The sequence below is a fragment of the Cavia porcellus genome, unplaced genomic scaffold, assembly GCF_034190915.1.
Source record: "Cavia porcellus strain 051 isolate PalLab524CR breed Dunkin Hartley unplaced genomic scaffold, mCavPor4.1 scaffold_17, whole genome shotgun sequence".
In the NCBI taxonomy this organism is placed as follows: Eukaryota; Metazoa; Chordata; class Mammalia; order Rodentia; family Caviidae; genus Cavia; species Cavia porcellus.
Window position 1 is genome coordinate 22457385 of NW_026947500.1, and position 18713 is coordinate 22476097.

Here is an 18713-nt window from a genome sequence, read left to right on the forward strand (position 1 = left end):
CAGCAAACATGCAATATCAGACACAGCATCTGCTGACATAAAGAGATATCTTTGTGACATCAAAGATAATCTCAAAACTGAAATATTATTACAAGTAAAGCAAGATATAACAAGATTATTAAAAGAAATGCTAAGCACCTCTCAAGAAGACACAGATGGAAGAATGAAGGGACACAAAACAAGGAGAGAAACCTTTAATGAAGAATATTTTAAAAGCCTACAATACATGAAACAGATTCAAAGAGATTACCAGGAAATTAAAAACTCCATTGAAAGCTGGAAAAATTGCCTGAAAGAAACTAGAGATACATTAACAAAACTTGAGGATAGGTCTGCAATGTGTGATCATGAAAGGAAAGATCTCTTAAAAATAACAAGGAAACAGGCAGTAACAATACAAAGGCTAGAAGACGACCAGAGGATCTATAACTTAAGAATAAAAAATGTGAGTGAAGAAGCAGGGGGAAACACAAAGGAAATACAAAGGCTATTCACAGAAATAATTAAGGAAAACTTCCCAAGCATAGGAAAAGGAAATGATATTCAGATATATGAGGCATACAGAACTTCAGCCACCTACAACCAAAACAGAGCTATAACCAGACATATAATAATTAAGATCCCAGAAATTCAATATAAGAACAGAATATTAAAAAGCCATCAGAGAAAAGAAACAGATCACCTATAAGGGAAAACCCATCAAAATCATGACAGACTTCTCCACACAAGCCATCAAATCAAGAAGAGCTTGGAGCAAAGTATTCCAAGCCCTGAAAGAAAATAACTTCCAATTCAGATTGATGTACCCTGAAAACTAAAAAAAATCCTAAAACATTAATTCTCAGAATTAATGGAGAAACAAGATGCTTCTATGACAAAGAGGAACTGGGGGAGTTCATAACCACCAACCCAACCCTACAAAACATACTGAAGGACTGTAGAGAGACAGAAAAAAAAACCACCAGGATTTCAGGAACAGTGGCAGAGAGGCCTCAATGAATGGGGCAGACAGCAGAATAAAGGAGAAAAGTAGACAACCAATGGCAGAAAATAGCATAGCAGAAATGAGGCAGAGAAGGTTGGCTATAATCTCTAACATAGATGGCCTTGATACACTAACAAAAAGAAACACAGGCAGAGTAGATCAGGAGATAGGGTCCAACGAGATGCTCTGTATAGGAAATATAATTAATCTGAAAGAGGGTTTATAGACCAAAGTCAAATATGAGAAAACAATGCTCTATGTGACAGGGAACCAGAGAGAAATAGGGGCAGCTTGTCCAGCAGTGGCAGAGAGGTTGGAAAGACATGATACTTTTGTACAATACAGAACTACTCAGCTATGATGAAGGAAAATCTTGAAGCTTTTGTAGGTAAAGAAATACAACCTGAGATTATGCTCTGGGGTAAAAAGGTTCAGAAGCACTTAGGTAAATAGCAGAGTGTACCCCTAACCTAAAACCTAAAGGAGTTAGTGGAACCCAAAATGTACAATGCATCCTGTAAAAGTGAAAGGGAAGGAATTGTCTAAAAAAGGAAGGCAAAGGACATTGTTAATAGTGTATGAGGATTTAAAATCCACATTATTCTAATTGCTCTGTTCAGTTTGATTATATTCTGTTCCAGTTTGTCTACTTGTACTAGATTTGAGGGCACAGACAGCCATCTCGAAAATAGCAGGAAATATTATGGTAACCATCCTTAATTTCCTATTAACTTAATCTGAAGCCCTGTATAACTTATACTGTTTTACCATGACTGATCTTAGTTGAATCTGGTTTTTAGATTGCTGTTTTATATTGACTGATTTTATTCAAATATGTTACAATTGATAGTATCAAGTCTAAGAGTATAGGCAACTACTCTGAAGATGACAAGATTCACTAGGATATCCACTCTGGGTTTGACTATTACCAGCTTTTGAAGTCTTATAATGCCTCCAGTGTTTTTTTTTTATTAATTTTTATGCACTGCTATGTTCAATTATACTATGCCTGATGATACAGACAATTCTATTGAAGATAACAATAGACATCGTAGTAACCACTGTAGATCACCTGGTATTGTAGTTTTATGTGACTTTTTTGTTTCATGTTTTTCTAGGAATTTTTTTCGTCTTGCTTTGGTTTTTCCCTCTAATACGGAAAGAACAGATATACATGTAGAGACTCATGCATGCATAGAACTTCTAAACAGTTTATGAGAACTGATTATATAATGCATGATGAAATGAACAACTACTTTAAAGAAAAAGAGACACTATGGTACCCAGTACTGATTCTGTAGCATCAGTGATGTGAAACCCAGCAATACTATTATTCTTTGTTCAGAGTGATTTTAGTCTGTTTTACTTTGTTTAATTTCAACATATGTGAAGGTATGGACAGCTATTTTGAAGAGAATGAGAGACACCATGACAGCCATTGTTGATTTCCTTATTGTCTGGTCTTGAAGACCTAAAATGCCTTCCTCATTCTGTTTGGATCAGTTTTATACTATGTTGCTTTTCATGAATTTACTGTATGTGAAGATATGTACAACTATTTGGAAGAAAACAAAGACAAATATGAAAGACAGTGAAGATCTCTGGTTGTCTTGCTTTGAAATCTGTGCCTCTTACATTGCTTTCTTATGTTCTGTTTTGTTGTGCTCAATTTTACCCTCTTTAAAATAAAATTAAACCTTCATGAGTCCTTGGGTGATTTTAGACACAGGGCTTGGTATTACCGCCTGGCAGCTATGTTCCAAGGCTTCCCTGCGTGCTGAGTTTCAGCCTCTGGGCCGGGGGTGCAATTCAGGAAAGAAAGAAATGGAAAATGAGAAAACAAACTCACATTCAGGTCTATTTGTAACTTAGAAGTACCAGCCACACTGACACGCTGCTTTTTCACTTAAATTACTCCCTACAACTGTCAGAGGAAGAGTAAATCTGCAGAGCAGCTCTGCGTGGTTGGAGGGCTGATGTGATGGTATCTTAGTCTTCAACAACTGAACAACTTCAGTTTGTTCATCCAGTTCTTTCAGGACATGGTTTCTAAACCTTAAAAGATCCTTGTCACAATCAAGTTCAGCCATGTCCCCCGGGCAGCACGGTGATGCCAGGATTTGAGTACAAAGGTTGAAATAAAGCAAAACAGTAAAAGAAAAGGCCATTGTCCCACGAAATGCTTGCACACCAGGGGCAAGATAAGTTAACTGCTGAACACTTTTGTGGGCATAATTCAACTAACACAGACTTTAAAAATAAAACAGTGGCTTAATTTTTAAAGATTTATCAGGCCACTCTGTGAATTTTGTTATACTAGGATAAAAACTAGCAAAACATTTTAAACTCCATTAGAAGAACTAATGTAATTTATTATAGCCTATAAATATTCATAATGGAAACAGGATCTAGATTAATACAGTTAGGTTATAGGGTTCAAGTTCAGTAAAAATAGTGAAATGAGAAAAAATATAGACAAAAATATTAGCTCTTCCAGTAAGATTTCCTCTCCTAGAAATGTCGAGACATAGTTTAATAGAAACTATTTCTGAAACTCAGCCATTAAAGAAGTATATGAAAATATCTCCTGTATTAGTAACAAATGTTCTGCTATGAAGAAAGACTCCCGCCCTTAGGAGAATATATTTTATTAGCAAAAATTAATTAAAGATACATATTCCTCAAATCTAAAATCAAAATTCTAAATCTAATTCTCACTCACAATATAAATCACCCCAAAATACATCTACAGAGTCATCCAGTGATTACCTGAAAAGCACTAGTTATATTTAATATTGTTTAATTTTTTAATCTTTTATTTTTATTAATTATACATTTGCATTGTATAATGTTTGCATTCATTGTGGGGAGTTGGTACATGCACCTAACACATCTTTTTAAAAAGCACACACACACACACACACACACACACACACAGAAATACAGTGTGTATCTCTTCAGCTGATGAATGGATAAGCAAAATATATTCTCTCCAAACAGTAGTGTATTATGCAGCCATAAAGACAATGAAGTACATGTTATAAGATGTGTGCCCCTTAAGGGTATTATGTTAACTGAAAGAAGGAAGATATAAAAGGCTACATGTAGCACCATCCTGTTTACATAAAATGTCTGGATTAGACAAATCTGCAGTGATGGAGAATAGATTGCTAGTTGCCAGGGACCAAAGGGAGGAAAAATGAGAATGAATGCTAAGGACACAAATTCCTTCTGGAGTGATGAAAATATCCTAAAATTAGACAGTGAGGATGGTTCATAATTCTGTGACCACAGTAAAATACTGAATTGTACACTCTGAAGGGTGAATCTTATGTAAATTACAATTCAAGAAAGCTTTAAGAAGAGGTCAAGAAGGAATAGCAAACACTATTAAAAATTTTTGTACAATGATTTTCTCACAAATGTACTTCTGAAGATAAAAAAATTTAATATGGAACAAAGGATTCATGAATGCATATAAATGATATTTGCAAGAATTATTATAAGATGTTTTAAAAGGACTACTAAAAGGGTTAACACATTACTTTGAGAACTTGCTGTGAACGACCCATGCTTTGCCAAATTCACATCTCCTTCCAAAAACAGAGAGCTTCAACATTACAATTCATTTAGTATATTATTGGGAAGAATATTTTAAAAATTGCTGGCCTAGCGTATTTGTTTAAAACAGTATTTCCCAAACCTCAGACACAAACTCCACCTTCCGCCTCTCTGTCCTCCTCACACCATCTGTGTTACTACTTACTAAGTACTTTTCATACATCCACTTAACCACTGGCTCACCTTTTTTTCATAACTTCACTTTAGGCAATAATACACATAGAACTAAGGGTTTGGTGTTATAACATTTCTCCACTTATATTAAAATAAATATAAAATAGTCAAAATAAATTTTAAAAATTTTAAATACACAGTATATCTATATACCACTTTGCATTGCCTTATGTACAACCTGAGAAACATTGGCTTTAAAAAAAAATAAATTTTAAAAAATTTTTAAAAGCTTAGCCTGGCAACCAGTTGAAGTCTACTACTCTAAAAAGTGACGGGGAAATTCAACTCTTTGGAAAAATCGATTTTCAGCAAAATGTATGCCGATTCCTCTTACTAAGGGAGGCGCCTGCTTTGTAGCAGGGCCAAGTGTCAGAACAGCATCAGGCGGAAAGTCAAAGCAAAAGGCGGGCAGCAGGCGCCTGCACGGCGATCGGCGCAAAGGACAAGGACACTGGTCTTCTCCACGCCGACGCGGTGCTACCGCCACACTCTGACCCGCAGAGCTGAGCTTGGGAGCCGGCAGGTGGCCAGGCTTTTCTCGGACCCTGCTCGCAGAGCCTGGGCTCCACGCCATCTCCTCCTCCCAGCTAGGGAAGCACGGGCAGAGATTTCACCCTAAAGTCAGTGTGGTGAGCTGCTCATAACAGATTCCTGCGGCCAGGTCAGCGCCCTTGACCCGGGATGTCACTGTATGAGTCTTCAACACACACTGGAAACTCGGGCATATTTAATCGCCCTCCTTTTCTGTTGGCCGCTATGCACCCCAGAAGTGAAACAAGAACGCGCCACTGCTTCCTCACCCCACCCCAGCAGCCGGAAGGGAATGAATCCTGGCACAGCAGCAGGCACAGTGACCAGGGACCGCAGGCCATCGCCACACTTCCTGCCGCATGCTTGTTCATTCATCATTTGCCTCAAAACTTGATACAACAACGTTATTTTAATAACCTTACACAGGAAGAAATAGTTCTGTCACTTTAGATGACTAGACCCCTGCCCTGACAGTGACTGAGGATCTGGTCTGTGGGCTCAGCGTCCTCACACCGCCCTAACACTGCTGAGGCCTCCAGGCCTCTAGCACATGAGCTGGAGACTGTGAAAAGACTTTTTCCCCCTCAATATTTTCTCAAGTTATTCTTTTTCCCTTGGGGAGCTTTAAAATGTGGCCCTGTACAGGTAACTATAAAGTCAGACTTCCTTAACACTGTTCAGAAAATATTACAGAACTGCAAAACGTTTTGGTCAGATGGGGTTTTGTGTCATACTACCATACTGCCAGGAGTTTATCTGATTTTATTGTAGTACTAGGGATGACCCCAGGGCCCTAATACTGAGCCACATCTTTGGCCCCTTAATTTTTGAGTCAAGATCTCTCTAAGTCCTTAAATTGCCTAGTGACTCAAACTAGTGACCCTCCCACCTCAGCCCCCAGAGTGCTGAGATTACAGGTCTGCACCACCATGTCTGGTGTGGACACATTTTTTTAACCCAGGAAAGAGTACTCATGATTTCTGCAATAATGGGTAACTCTGGTTCGGTATAATGTTAAACGATCAATCATCTTCACTACTAGTAATTAAAATTAATATTTGTAAATATTCTCAGAAAGCACTTGCCAGGTAAGCACAAGGTCATGAGTTTAATTCCCAGTACCAATAAATAAATAAATGTTCTCAGAAATTCAAGAAAACATTTATATCTTGGAAATCCCCTGGCTAAAATTATAATCAGACAAATCACTTTGGAACTATTGCACAGTATTTTTGAAAGTATGGTCTGAGGTCAGAGGTGGTGGTGCACCCCTGTAAGCCCTCTAAAGCTGAAGCAGGAGGACTGCAAACTCAGGCCCAGAATGGGGAACTCAGCAACCTGGCAAAACCCTGTCTCAAAATGAAAAAAATTAAACTAAATTAAATTAAAAAGGACTGTGGGCATAGCTCACTGCAAAGAACCTGAGTTCATGCTCTAGGACAAGGAAAGAGTGAACAAATGAATGAAATAAAGATGGAGGGAGAAAGTCAGGATTTAGCTCAGCAGCATAAGCGCCTGCCTTGCAAGCACGCAATTGAGTTTGATCCCCAGTACTGACAAAAAATTAAAATTAAAATTAAAAAAAAAGATGGAAGGAAAGAGAAAGGAATGGTGTGAGGCCACATCTACTGGAAACAATGTGAGGAGATAGAGTGCGCAGGCGGGAGTTGTGTTTGCTAAAAATGTAGGTTTGGCCAGGCGTGATAGCCCACACCTGTAATCCCAGCAATCAGGAGGCTGAGGCAGGACAATCACCGTGAGCTTGAGGCCAGCCTGGGCTACAAAGTGTGTTCAGGGTCACCCTGAACTGCATAGCAAAACCTTGTCTCAAAAAGACTAAATAAATAAATTCAGGATTGTGGACACTCAAATCTACTAAATCAGAACCTCCAGGGATAGACTTCAATAGTTCCCACCTGAAAAATGTCTTACTAGTTCATAGGAACCTAATGCTTCTGAATCACTGAGCTGCATGAGCCACCATCACACGTTATGAAATCAGGGTTCTCATGGGTTGCTGTATGTATAAGGTTAAAAACAATCAAGGAATAAATATTTAAAGTGAAAAACAAGGTAAGGTGAAAAGTCTTTTCCATTATCATCCAAAAGAATTCAGATTCCAAAGATGACCGGCAGCCCTGAACAACGGGTATTCTATTCTCCACCTATGAGAACAGTGCTATTTTGGCATCTATGATGAAGCGGTCTTTCAGTTTGGCATCTATGATGAAGCGATCTTTCAAATAAGGCACACTCTTTCCCCACACAGAGATGAAAGGATATCCATGTAGTACAGTGACTCATTTTTTCCATGACTGTGTCTTTGCAACTACAATTAGGCTGAACTGGTTCTCAAACTTGAACATGTACTTAGAACTGCCTAAAGATCTTGCTGAAACACAGAGTACTAGGTTTCTCCTCAGTCCCAAGAGATATCAGTGACTCTTGGTTCAAAGATAAGACTTTGAAAACCACTGGTTCCTCCCAACCAGCATTATTAGAATGCACCCAAGATTCTAATGATGCTAAGAGTACTTTACCTAGCAAATGCTCCAATGACTTATGTTGGGCTTTTTATGTAGGGCTCTTGATGCTTAATACATTGAGGAAATTGTCACCACTCAAAACTTGCTGTATGTGTGATACACATGCCCTTTCCTTGCAACTCTAGGGATTAGTACCCTTTTTCTCCCTCCCCCAGCCCCTGGCCTCTGACCGACCCTTCCTATCCTGCACTGACCTGCTTTCTGTCCTCTGTGCAGGAAACTGGCAGGAAAGCCAAAGGAAGGACATAAGGTCCCTCTGTTCCTGTCAAAGGAAACTGTACTTCCCTAGCCAGAAAGCAAAGACAAGCTCCTTCCACCTAGAGATTTATTTGGTGTTCATGTCTCTGGGATGCAGCTGTACAGATGAATTCAACAAGGAATATCACATCCAGGCACAAAATCAGGTTAAGGGTAAGCTCAAACATTCTCTAACAAATGTCAGAAGCATTCAATCTCCCTGTGAACATTCTGGTTCCTTGTTGAGTATAAGTATATACTTCAGAATTAACATACTGCAAATGGGCACCCCTTCTCTCAAACTGTCTTTTGAATCCATCTGATCAAGATTTAAATATATTCACATCATCAGATTCTACATGCTGAATACACAATCAGTTCCTCCTCCTCAAGAAATTCCTCGAAATTGAAAAGTACTTGGGAGTGAAGTAAGAAAATGTATTTGCTATATCTTAAGTATCTTTGGAAGATCTTCAGGACAGTTGATTTAGAACCATGTTAAAATTAATTAAATTTTAAAACCTAGGTTAAACAGCTTATTTTCCTTTGAAATGACAGTCCTTGTATAGGCTAGTACATATATGCTTAAGAAAAAAAAGTATAAACCAGGAGAATATAGAACTATACCAATAGAAGAAAACTAAAGATCTTTTTAAAGTGCTGGCTGTACGCTAGTTAAATGTTACAAACACTGCACAACATTATAATTTACTGAGCAGTATTAAAGATACGACTTTTTCACATCATTGCAGTAAAATGACAAAACACAATATATACTGTAACCATGATATTTCCAGAACCTGAAATACCCTCTTTATTAGGAAAGAAGTTAGACCATGTTCCAAATCAAAAAGATTTGCTATAACAATATTCAAAGTCCTGAGGCATTCACTCATTCAAATGTGACCACAGAAATCTTGGATTTGGTCAAGAGCACAGCTGCAGACAGCAACCAAATTGCTCTGTGTCGCCTGTTACCAGAGAGGGACTGCTGGGAGCTTACGTTATTTAAAACACAAAGCATCATCATCTGCCATGTCTTGGGGTCTCTATTTTGCATTCAGTACAAACGTACATTTTTTACAGAGAGGACAGCCCACTTCTCTTTTGAGGTGCTAGATCCTAAATATCACAACAAATCAGGTCTGTAGGAAATACTGGTCATCATTCTTTATTGAGGCAATAAATTAACATTTTTCTTAGAAATCTTCACAGTTAAGTATGGAGATACATTTTTAATCATGAATAGGAAATTTACCTATCACAGGGAATTCTTTGATAGAAGTCATTTTTAACACTGCTTCAAATAGATCAGCTTCCATGAAAAATTTGGAAAGGAACACAGCTAAAATATCAAGGCTTTTAATGCCACCTACTTGTTTCCTGTTTTGCAATGACAATGCTAATGATACAATACAAAACCTACTTCTTTTTGTGGATAGTTTTTTGGTTTTTGTGTTTAATGCTTTGTGGAAGAGGTGGCAGTTACGAAAATGCTTTCTTCATGAAAAAAGTGCCAGTTATGATCATTAAGATTAAAAAATTCACTGGAAATATAGACTTATCAAATATAAGGAAGGTCATTAAAAAACATATTCTGTAGATTCTTATATCCTCTTTTCTGATTCTACTATGATTAGTTCTCAATTAACACTACACACAGATATAAGCATATGAGTTAAAATAAATATGGGCTAAATTGATGACTCGTATCTGTAATCCTAGCACCTAAAAAGCTGAGTCAGGAGGATCTCAAGGTTAAGTGTCTAGCTGGGCAATTTAGGAAGACCCAATTCTCTAAGTAGGTCATTTTGAGAGATGGAGGAAAAGGAGAGTGTGAAAACATTTATATGCTTCCAGGGAATCTTTCGTTTCAAATTAAGATTTGCTACCTTCTATAGGTCACTGGTGAGAGAATCACTGTCAAACTTTCTTTAAATCATATTGTTACACTCTTTTTAAAGCTTTATTAAATAAAATTTACATAAGATTCATCCTTCAGAGCACAATTTAGTGGGTTTTACTGTATTCACAGAACTATAAAACCACCAACACTGTCTAATTTGACTTTCATCACTCCAGAAGGAATCTCTGTACCCTAGCAGTCATGCCCCATTTGCCCCTCCGCAGTCCCTGGCAGCTACAATCTAGTTTTCTGTCTATTCTGCACATTTTAGATAAATAGGACAATACTACATGCAGCCTTTTAGCATAATGTCCTTAAGGGTCTTGCATGTTATAACATGCACTTTGATCCTTTTTATGGCTGAATAGTATCCCACAGCCTATTTTGCACATCCATGTATCATTTCATAGGCATTTCCAATGTTTTGCTGTGTAGGTGCTTTTCAAAAAGAATTAAGACATGGCACACCTGTAACCCCTGCACTCAGGAGGCTGAGATAGTAGGGTCATTGCATGTTTGAGGCCAGCTTGGGCTACAAAGTGAACTCAAGGCCAGCCTGAACTGATTAGGGAGACCCTGTCTCAAAAAAAATTAGGATGCGTTATGCACAGATACCAACTCCCCACAAGGAATGGAATCATTAAGTACAGCAAACACACCCCAATAAAAATAAAAATAAAATAATATTAAATATACCTGGTGCTTTTCAGGTAGTCACTGGATGATTCTGTAGATATTTTGAAGACAGGAGAAGTGAAGGGAAGAGAACAGAAGGAAGAAAAATCAGATGCAAAGAAAAAAAATAGTGATAAAAGGCAGAGGAAAAGAAGACAGCTTCAAGGAATGATAAGATTTAAGGATATATTTACGCTGCTTCTGCCAAGGAGAGCAGACTTCCCAATCAAAAGCCCAAATGCAAAAGAAATACCCTGAAATTAGGTCACAGAGCACATAACAGGGTTTTTTGATAAGTAGTACTAAAGGCAAAAGGATAACAAAATCAGATCAAGAAAATATTGAAAAAAAAACTACTTACCTAAACATTGGTATAAAAACTGAGCTGGGAAATCTTATGACTTTTTAAAACTCAATATTGAAAGGGTACAATGTAAAGGAAACTGTTACATCAGAAAAAGAAATGGGACCTGGGCGTGGTAGTGCATGCCTATAATCCCAAAACTCCATGAGCCGAGGCAGGAGGCCACAAGTTCAAGGTCATCCTGGGCTACATAGTGAGTTAACGCCAGCCTGAACTGCAAAGTGCAACCCTGTCTCAAAATACAAAACAGAGCAAAACACAACCAAAAGAACTGAGGAGCACCTCACTTACACTAGACAGTGTAAGGAGACAAACACTCAGAAAGCCTCAGTTCTGCTCTCATTTAGAAACTCTCAGGCTGTCTTAATCATATTTGTTTGCTCCATTTACCTACAGGCAGGCAAATTTATCTCCATCTCTTCTTTTGCAATGAGCTACTCAAGTCAACAATCTTCATCTTCACTCCATTCAGTAAACTAATGATCCAGGTTTTTTTAAACATTAAACAACACACTTTATCTAGTATGTCAATTTCCCAGTATCATAAAAACCATAAATATATTAAACAAGCAGAAAGAGTTACAATCACATAGACCCAACTATAACCTGGTTTTCCATAACTACTGTGATGTTGTTATTAGTCAATCCTGAGAATAACCTATGCAGGCAAAAACTGACATTGAAAACTAGTTTCTGAAGTTATATATCTTTTACAGGCAGTGATTTTATCCTTTTTACTGTTTCTTAAAACTATTTTTTGAAAGTGTTTCTCATTCTTTTCAGAGAATAGGAATGGTTTATTTTGCCATTTGGTATACCATCTCAATGAAAATTAGAGGCTTATTCTCAAATAGCATATAATAAACTACATTTTAGGTCAAGAAATAACAAACTTTTAAAAGAATTATTTAACTCGTTAATGAAGGTCAGATTACACCACAGTCACTGTTCCCGAATAGGTGCCACTGAGTGTTCTGGTGATTGCTTTTCTTCTCTCAAATAAGCATATAGTGACCTTTGATATTAATGTTTCTGAAATGCACAACAGAGATAAGACCAATGGTTCACTCTTGACATGTTCATTATTTGGAACAGCTCCACCTCAAAACATTTCATTTCAGCAGTCAAATCACAGACCAAGACCTCCCCATCTTCCTTCTCTTCCTCTTGCTCATTCACCAACTCTTCTAATTATTTCACTAAGATTCCAGTGCTTTAACTTTTCAGTTTTATCTGATCCATCTGCAGGGCAGTCGTTCTCAAGTGGGGGTGATGCTGCCCCTCAGAAGACGTCTGGGGACTTCTGAAGACATTTTTATTATCACAACCAGTTGCTACTGCGTCGAAGTAGAGGTGAGAAAGATTTAAGAACACCCCACAAACCATGACACAAGACAGGGTCCCCTTGCAACAGAAAAGTGTGATTCAGATGCTGACATTTCTCCATGGTCTATTTCCGACAGCATAGTTCGTTATTCACTCTTGTAGCAGTTTAACTTCAGCTCTCTTGTACCTTCATTCTTTTTAAAACTCTTCTATAAAAGCTAACCCTCAATCAACTGAATAATCCAACTTTTCTACTTTTCAACCAGTCTGAGCTTTTCTTAAAAAAAATAAATAAAAAGCACGCTGACTTTGTAAGTACGCAAAGTCCAACTCCAGTGGCATCCTCAACATTACTGAGGCCACAATTCTTGTCACTCAACTCCTGTGCTTTCCTGTGACTCATCTAAATTTTATGGCTTCCCTTAATTTGTACGTCACCCAATCAACACTCAATATCAGCACATTCATTTGCTTGACTTAAAAACTTGCTTCTATCAGACAAGAACTTTCATACAGTCCTTCCCACCCTGGGAATTTATTTGCATCAATCTCCATCATTCTCCTCAACCCTCCTAGGAGAAGATCCCTGGCATTCCAGCACGGAGTGATTGTGGCCTCTGTTCAGGGCATCATCTTGTTGGCCTCTTCTGGGCCCTTGCTTCATCAATCATCCAGCTCCCTAAACCCTCTACCTCAATCTCTTCCTCTTTCCCTGGACTTTACACCTGAGGAATAAGAGAAAGTTCCAGTCTTTTCTTCAGGGGGATGGGGACCAGAAAGGAAGAAGATCCTCCCTTATTCCACATCTCCCTCCAACTCCTCCTCCTCATAGCCAGGACCCATCAGAACTGTCTTCACTCCCTACCCGCATCACCCATTCCGATTTCAGTCCATCACTCACTGCTTGCATTCTCACGATGCCACGAAAACTCCACAGTAGAAGCAAATAAAAACACTCTTAGAAAATTCAGGGTGTTCTTTCAGCCCTTCATTTTGGAGCATTAACCAAAACTGCCATGTCCTCTTTGAAATTCCCCCCTCTTTCAGTATTTGGAATTACATTATCTCCTCTAAATCTTTCTATTTCTTTGGCCCTTCCTTCTTCCATTTCTTAGATGTTGGTATCCTCCACCCCAGCTTCAAATCTTATTCACTTGGCTGTGTAAGAAGCTCCCTGGTGGCTTCAAATCCATATGCTCAGTCCTAATGTCTTTTAACTAAGTTTTCCTAGTGAATGACATCACCATCTACCTGATTGTCCAAGACAGAATCCTGGATGAGCTCAAATTTATCACTCCCACATGCATAACCAATTTTGAAGTCATGTCACTTTAATCTAAGCATCTCTGGAATCTGTTCTATCTTCCCAGTCTCTCTGCAACCTGCTTCATCCAAGTTGTTATCTCTCCTCCAGAACATATTACTATAAAAAGAATGACAATTAAGCACATGCAAGTAAAATATTTGGCAGCTCTACTTATAAGAAGCTAAACAAGTGATTCAAAAAAAATCAAAGAACGCTGGAATTCTTTTTAAGAATAATGCTGTATGAATATAGGCAGATCGTTTAATCATCAGGAGCTTGAGATTCCCAGATGTCCACTGAGGAGTGAAAGAGATAAATCAAGGACCCTTTGAACCCCTGACATTCACTGTCTGATTCTGTATCCTCCAGACATCACAGATAGTTCATACCTCCAAATAGACACTGTATTTGTGACATATGTAAGCTCTTACTGATGCCAAAAAGAACAGGCTGATTTGTCTTCTTTGATGCCAAAATATATCAAGCACACACTGATTCCCATCACTTTCAAAAATGAAACTTTCAATTGTAAATGTCAAAGAAATAAAATGTAAGCAAAAGAAAAAGCTAAGATGAAATTGATTATGAATATAAAAATGCTATTTGAAAATATTTTTTTCAGGAACCAAGCAACAGAGAGTAATGAGTTAGCAGCAAAATAAGTACCATAAACCATTCTGACAGCCACTAACACTATGAACAAAAAGTTCTTCCTACTCATAGAATGCTTGCAGGGTGGGAATTGTGTATTACTGAAAATCAAACACAGAACAATATATATGCAACATAAAATCATAAAAGTTTCAGGCCCTGCTTTTCAAAGACCAGGTTCTCAAAGAAGGATGAGAACTAAGCTGTGAAAATGTGGTATGGATTTGATATAAATATTGTCCCAATCAAATGGGAGGCACTTGATACTCTGGTGAAAATTTAGATCTAGTTGTTCTTCTACTGCTTAGGAAGGTCAGAAGTAATCTTCCATTTTAAAGAGAGTATAAAATGAAGACAGAAGAAGAGTGTGGCAAGCAAACAAGCTATCCTACAAGGCTGACACTGAAGCACCTAACAATCAACGAACTCGGGAGCCAGAGAGCCCAAGTTCAAATCCTAACTTTAGCCAGTGTATTTTAATAATCCACTTAGTTTCCCTGTGTCTATTTCCTCATCTATAAAATGGGAACAAAACACGTACTTTACAGGTAAAATGCAAAGAACAATGCATGACTTATGTAAACACCACAGAAGTATTAAGTAATATTATCATTATTATCTGTAATAGTTTTTCCTACCTACAGTCAGTGTATGCTGACTTGAGTTTAACAATGTGCACCATGTATTTTGTTCATAGTTCAAAACCAATGTCATCTGAGTTGATAGCTCCATTCCCAGAGCTCACCTTCAAATCACCAAACACTTAGTTCATATCAGATAAATATAAAGAAGCACACTCCAACATGCCTTAAAAGTATAGCATTTGGTTCATCCATACAATGGAATATTACTCAATTTTTAATGTAGTTCTGGCATATAACACTGATGAACTTTTAAAACATTACACTAAGGGAAATAAGCCAGTCACAAACCCTACTTTGCTTCATGAGGTCCTACATGAGGACCTAAAATAGGTAAACTCAGGAACAGAAAGTAGGACAGAAATTACCAGGAACTGGGGAGAAAGAGAAATGAGAAACTGTTTTGAGGAGTAACAGGGTTTCTCTTTGGAATGATGAAAAAGTTCTGGAAAAGGATAATGCTGATTATACTATACAACACTAGGTAGGTATGCACTTAGTACCATTTAAATGTGTACTTTTTACCACAATGAAAAGAATTGTGGGACCAGGCATTTAGCTCAGCAGCATAAGTGACTGCCTGACAAGCATGAGGGCGCCAGTTCGATCCCAGGTACCAAATAAAAGAATCATTTTTACAAAGTACAGCATGTATTTTGAACAGAAAGTTGTAACATAAATATCAGCCATAATGGCAAGGATAGACTTCTCAGTCTTATGTTTGCAACTATGGACACCAAAGGAGTCAATGTCAACACTTAGCTGACTTGGGTTAAAATACACACCCTGAAATGTGTACATACCTTGTCAATTTTATGAGCACATTATTTTTTCTTGTTGACATAGCAACTTTTAAAATTTTTTTAATGGGAGAGAAAGAAAACTATACCGAAGAAATACGTTTATGTGTGTCAGTGCATAAGTGGTGTCTTTTTTAAAGGAGATACTTTTAACAAAAACACCATTGGAAAACATATGGGTAATACAGAATCATCATAAGATGAGGGCAATACTGTACTTTTGTAGAGGTTTCCATGTACTAGCACATCATAATTTAAACCACTGAAATAGCCACCAAATTCAAAACAGAAATTAAAAGTCCATTATTGTGACACACATAATAAAAGTGCAACAATTTAAATCTTCAAACACTTCAGTCAAAGCATTTATTGCATAATGAAGACACAACAAAAGTGAGTAAGTATTTTCCCAGAATGGCTTGGGATGAATTATTTGTTAGATTAATTATCTAGTAAACTGGTAATTACCATATATCAAATACCATTCAAGGAACAACACTTTTTAAAGAATCAGAATGTAACTTTCACAGACCTAAAGCCTAATAATATTAGCAAACACTCACCTGGCCTTATCAACAGTCTGGCGCTGTTCTAAACTTTTCACACACATTAATTCATTCTATCCTCACAACAAATATGAGTACTCTTATTATCCTTGTTTTACAAATAAGAAGACCTAATGTGTAGAGGGCCAAGTACCCTATCCAGAGTCACTGCACTGCTAGTAAGTGACAGAGCTAGAATTTAAAATCTAAAAGTCTGGTGCTGCACTCCATCGTTTTAATCACTATGCCTTCCTATCTGTTGTGACAGTGAAGAATAGACTACAGAAAAATGGGCAAATTCAAAATGCAGAGCAGTTTGGAGATCAAATAAAATACTCTGAGGAAATCATCAAATTACAACACAGGACAATAAACGATGTTTATGATTGCATAAGAGAAAGCTAAATCTGTTCAATATGAGTACAGCTGAAGAAAGCAAAAAAAGAGTTTAGTACATTTAAAATTTTCCATTGTGTCAATATGATTTTCATTTCTCAAGAAGTTCCAAACAGCAGGCATTTAATGAGCAATCTTATTTGTCATTTATCTTATTCTTTTTTTTTTCTTTTTGTCTTTTTCGTTTTTATCGGTACCAGGGATCGAACTCATGACCTCACACTTACTTACAAGGAAGGTGCTTATGCCGCTGAGCTAAATCCCCAGCCCCCATTTATCTTATTCTTAAAGGTGGTGTGTGGGGGTCACAAATAAAGATTTCTAGATGTTTTACTTCCTCAAATATAAACATACTGAAAAATAAGTGTCAAGACACTTGGATAGACAAAATGAACAAAAACATATTATGTATAACTACTATGAAAAAGCCTAGAATTTGATTACTTCTAGTAATTTTAAAAAACAAGAGAAGTGCAGCTTTTATATAGATCTGAATTTAAATCATCCCCTTGCCATTTCGTTAGTGTGAATTTTCAGCAAGCCAATCTCATATAACGGAGCCTTGAGTCTTTTTTCTGTAAATTTGAAATAATAATTCCTGACTCACAAAACTGTTGTGTGGGTTAAAGAGAAGACATATGTCAAGCGCTGCACACCAGCCCTGAGAAACAGCAGATGATCAACAACAATCACTTTCTACTCTAAGTATTGGAAGCACCTCTATCAATTAGTAAATCATGGGAAGGCGTCTCAGAAATCCTGTACATCCAGTACAATGTACTCTATTCAAAAAGGGATCATCCTAATAATACATGAAAAAAAAACTCAGAATTTTGATTTCTTATCTCATCTACACAGCATCTACTCTGGCTGGTTTTGAAATGACCCATATTATTCCTTTATCAACAATATGCAGCCTGTTACCTTATCGATCTCACCAGTCCCACCTCGAGAAATGTTATTTATTTATTTTGAAGGCTGCCTTTGCAGAAATGTCATCGTTATTTGGAAACCAAAAAGAATGTGAGCCTTTTAATGAAGTGCTATTTACTGTTCCGTGCATCTCAAGTTGATTGGCTATCAAGTGAATCACTATCACAATACATGTTCATATTATTGCACTGACACTGCCGCCGCCACCGCCACCCCTTTACCCTCAGCGCCCGCGGACACAGGGATTAACAGGCAACACTCTCGGCTGACAGAGACGCAGTGTTCTGTCAGGGACACCGAACCTCAAAGCGCGGAGCCCTCAATAAAGATTCTGGAGGAGAGAGGGGAAGGAGGAGAGGCTTCACTGCAGGTGGAAAGGAGCAAAATCAGAACTCGTCTGCTCAAACCAGACTGGGGACGAGCCCTGTGCGGCTGGGGAGCACAGCCGGGTGGGTGAGGCGGGCCTGCAGGGCAGAGGAAGAAGGCTGCGGCACGGGCTTAAGGAGAGGACAGTCAAAGCCCTCGCCATCCCGGGCGTTTAGGTGCTGACAAGTGGCTGCTCCGCCTAGTTCCCAGCACGGGTTGCAGCCCCGTAAGTCTGGGAGCACTGGGAAAGGAAAGGGTCCCCGCTGACACAGAGAAGGTGAGGCCAGGGCCAGGAACCCGGCCGCCTTCCGAACTGGATACTGCTGCCCCGCGGTACAAAAAGACAAAGGCAGGGGTCCAACCGCCAGCATGTAGGTTACCTGTCTTAGCAGACTGCCCACAGGTCTCCACTTCCGCGGACTCCGGGTTACTACGGGCTACCAGGCACGCGCCTAGTGACGTCATCCACGCGCGCCCTAGGCAAAGGAGCCCTGTCCCTCGGGAAGGCGGGGGCGCCAGGGGAGGTCTGCGCAGGCGCGGGGCCGCTGCAGGCCTGAGGTGGGGCTGGGGCTACGGTATCTGGGTGTGCACCTGCTTCGAATTGTAAAATCTCTTGGGTAATTAAAAAAAAGTTATCGAAATAGGAGTGTGCACGTTTTGTTAGTCTCTTCCGCTTCTGCTGCATAAGACTTCACATAGTCGTTTCACCA

General features: G+C 38.5%; 1 protein-coding gene across 18 annotated transcripts in view; it reads right to left on the reverse strand.

The window, feature by feature from the left end:
* Aopep (aminopeptidase O (putative)) overlaps positions 1-18482 on the reverse strand; it is a 383307-nt gene extending 364825 nt beyond the window's left edge. For 5 of the 18 annotated variants that reach the window (XR_010040451.1, XR_010040450.1, XR_010040452.1 and 2 more), the window contains exon 1: positions 18384-18481. The gene's annotated coding sequence lies outside the window, so the exon portion shown is untranslated. Of the gene's footprint in view, positions 1-18383 lie in introns of all 18 variants that reach the window. The other 13 variants (XR_010040447.1, XR_010040448.1, XM_063229041.1 and 10 more) reach the window with 8 other exon arrangements.
* Positions 18483-18713: the final 231 nt, after the last annotated feature.